Here is a 3,637-nt window from a genome sequence, read left to right as displayed (position 1 = left end):
CTGTCGAGTTACGTTCTGATATCCAAATAAATCTTTTTACCGTACAAGTTGTACAAAACAAAAAGTCGTACAACAGTAACTTTTTAATAGTAAAAATTCTCAAAAACATATTTTAAATAATATTAATGATTATATATAAAAAGTCGTACAACACGTCAGAAACACTTATAAATTATAATATATGTTTTTGTTTATGTTCAACATGTTTTTTCCTACAGAACTCAAAGAAATATTCTGCTTATAAACGTGTAGACGAGTTCACAGATTTTGAGAATATTCTGCTATATATGCTTTGAAATTGGCAATAAGCTTTGCTTTACAAATGGTAAAAACGTCAGCGCCTTTTGCATTCAAGGCTGTTTGGGAAGGATTTTATCATATGCTAGCCTAGAGGGATATAAGGACATGAGAACTCCTCGGATTCTCTTTAACCTGGGGGGGGGGGGGGGGGGGGGGGGGGCGGAAAGCCAGCAAGTTTTGTAAAGTTTGTTGTCTAGCATCGGAACAGCCGAACATACAAATGGACATCAATATTTCACGTAGGTTTCATATATTTATTTTCTTTGAAAGTGAAGAAGGTATAGCTTGTCAAAGGTTTTTTTTTTTTTTGATAAAGTTGTCAAAGGTTAACGTGGAGATACAGAAGAGAAAGGGTATAGTGTGGCGGATGAGGAAGAAAGTGTGGATGAACAAATATTGGAAAATGTGGGTAAATTTTGGAGTTGAAATATTAGTCTGATATCTGAATCGAAGCAACATAATTTGCTTACTTGTGTTAAAGGTAATGTTTGGATAGAGATGACATAAAGTTGACCCTAGATCGATAGTGCATTTACATGATAGATTACTGTACCTACCGTACCTACCGTTATTAATCATACAATACTAAAAGGGAAATAAGAGCTTCTCTCATGATGTCCACGTCCTCAAAAATAATTAGCCAATGCGGAAGCTTCATTTTGCCAGGTCATTTTTTTTTTTGTCGACTAAAGATACAAACCGTGTCTTTGGTATTATTTGGTTACAGATCCTTTTTCTTAGCCCAACAATGGCCCAATCTTTGTCTGCAACCTAATATCTATCAAAAAGAGTTACGACATTGTCGTCTTCTATCTCATCTTATGGCCACCTTCATCTGTTCCGCTTCCCCTTCTCCTTTTGAATGTATACGTTCAGCATGTTAAGCCTCATAAAGCTCAGTCATTAACTGCAGATATCCTAATGCCATGAATTGATTTCCATCCCACCAACTCTACACTATATATATATCTCTCATCTATTTTTTCCTTCCCCAATAAATCAATTTATCAGAGAGGCAACATAGACAGGGAAATCAATCGGCAAGACCCCATGGCTCTCTTCTTCAATGACGTTGTTCCTGGTTTGGGCTGGAGCTTCTTCTTATTGATGAACAGGTATGAACTCATATTTCCATGACGCCTATTGTGCTCCTTAAGATTCAATTTCACTGACTGAAACTATTCTACTTGCAAACTCATTTAGCAATTGACACATACATATTTATTCCCTTCTAACAAACTTTGGATGAACTTTTGCAGTGGCCATGTGCTGAATGTTTACCTGTGGGATCATGATGCCAATGAGTTTTATCGCAAATTCACCGATAGCCTACAAACTCCAACAGATCTATTAATCGGTACACAATACCCCTTTTACTCACTTTGTAACTTATTGTCATCCTGCAGGATTTCTCACTTATTAATTAGTGATGTATACTACATTAGATTTCACTTCTACAAGCCAGTCCTTAACTATCGTTGGTAATGCCCGTGTTAACCTAATCGAGTATCTATTTTTGGTCTGTATTCCTTGCTCATTTTAATTTACAGTTGTGAACTCAAAAATATGTTTTAGGTTGGCTCAAACCCAGGACGTTGCTGCTATGGTCAATGCATCTGAGGTGACAAAGGTCAAAACGCTAACCATTCGTGAGATCTTTGCCCTTCTTGAAACAGGAACAAGCTCAGGTAATTATTGAAGAGCCCAATGTTTTTAAAACAATTTATAAATATTATTGAGATCTTTGCTAACCATACGTAAGATCTTTGCCCTTTTGTCTTTCTCTAGGATTTCCATTTGTCTTTCTTAATTTTTTTTCAATACAATACTAAGTACGTACAATGCTCTTACTCTTTCCTAATTGTATGCAGCATTTTTAACTACATAGCCACCATTGATACAGAGGTCTGACCAAATGTTATAAAATCGCATGTAGTGATTGCCAAACTAAAGTAAACAGAGGTCTGACCTCATTGATCTGTCCAAATGTGATAACGTGAATGCAACTAATGTTGTGAGGTTAGCTTTCCTAATCCTCACATTTCTTCATCGCTTATCCTTTCATTCTAAGTCATCTGCTCTTCAATACAGGTATCATTCTGAAATGTTGGCTTACGCCAAAGTCAAGAAGGCCATTTTTGTAAGACTTGGTGATGCTGGTCCTGAGCTCACGGGAAGGCAGGCGTTAGCGTTAATTGACAACTATTTCGAGGTTAACTTTACTATTATTAATGTTCTTTTCTCTTTGGACTCAGTTTAAAGATGTTGTTAATGCCAGGCAAATGGAGACATAGGTGCTCATCATGAGATGCCAGCACCACAATGTCTGCTGGATATAATAGGGCAAACCCACAAGTTCACAGTGAAGGTTTCAGACTACAAATTCACAGGAATGAGGCAGACCATAACTGTCACCAAGATTGTCTCTCTTGCTCTCCTGCCCTCTCTAGCACAAGCCGTTGAGATACCAGTAATTCAGGTGAAGATTTTGACCAGTTTCCTGGGGCAAGTGTAGCATGTGAGTCTGCCTTAGCTTCAACCTGCTCCGGTGGTCCTTGTGAGGCAAGTGCTCCTAATAGTGCGAGTGGAGAGAATAAGCGTCCAAAATGCAGTAACTAAAACATCCCATGGTTGCCCTCTCAACTCCATCGATGCTTCATCACTATTGAACTATCATTATCTACCTCACTTATGTTTTGTCTTTCTCTAGGATTTCCATTCGCTCTTATTTTTTTTCTTAAATTTTCCACCTTTCGTCGTTGGAAACAATTCACTTATTTTGATTTGGCCTTATTTTCCTTGAACATATGTCGTTGACTGTTCGTTTTAGGACAAGGATCCTGCATTAACATGTCCGAAAACTCAGTTTAGAAACCAGTAAAACTGAAACGTGAGTTGGGTAATAACCTCTTGGTAACTGGTGTTCCTCTTACCTCTCCCTCTGTATAACACCGTTTTTAACTACAGAGCTACAACTCAGGAACTCATTCAGTGCAGAATATTTGTTAGAGTAACTCCACTGCGTATTCGTTTTACCCGATATAGGAAATGAACAAAACTTGCTTTGACCATTAATCCCATAAACGGACGAGGGAATCATTTTCCACCTTTATCAGTTTTTTTTTGTCAAACACCTTTATCTCAATATTATATCTATTAGTCTATATTTGTTTTCCCATGATAGAAGTAGGTTGTAAATTGTAATGATATAAGAAGGAAATGCATTGGCACTAGCAAAACATACAAACTACAAAAATATACTATCTGCCTCCGCCAACCAGCCTTTTAATTCGTCTCCAATTCATACAAAAATGTAGCATTTCTTACTTTAACCATC

The 3,637-nt window shown here is 37.3% G+C and overlaps 1 long non-coding RNA gene across 1 annotated transcript; it reads left to right on the top strand.

Moving 5' to 3' along the window:
- Positions 1–931: 931 nt before the first annotated feature.
- Positions 932–3,098, top strand: LOC125578456. The gene is made up of 6 exons (XR_007316568.1): positions 932–1,415; positions 1,560–1,781; positions 1,876–1,988; positions 2,172–2,319; positions 2,392–2,512; positions 2,579–3,098. It is a non-coding gene; the product is annotated as an uncharacterized LOC125578456 (long non-coding RNA).
- Positions 3,099–3,637: the final 539 nt, after the last annotated feature.

The sequence above is a fragment of the Brassica napus genome, chromosome A9, assembly GCF_020379485.1.
Source record: "Brassica napus cultivar Da-Ae chromosome A9, Da-Ae, whole genome shotgun sequence".
In the NCBI taxonomy this organism is placed as follows: Eukaryota; Viridiplantae; Streptophyta; class Magnoliopsida; order Brassicales; family Brassicaceae; genus Brassica; species Brassica napus.
Note: the sequence above shows the minus strand (reverse complement) of the source record. Positions and strands in the feature narration are given on the sequence as shown.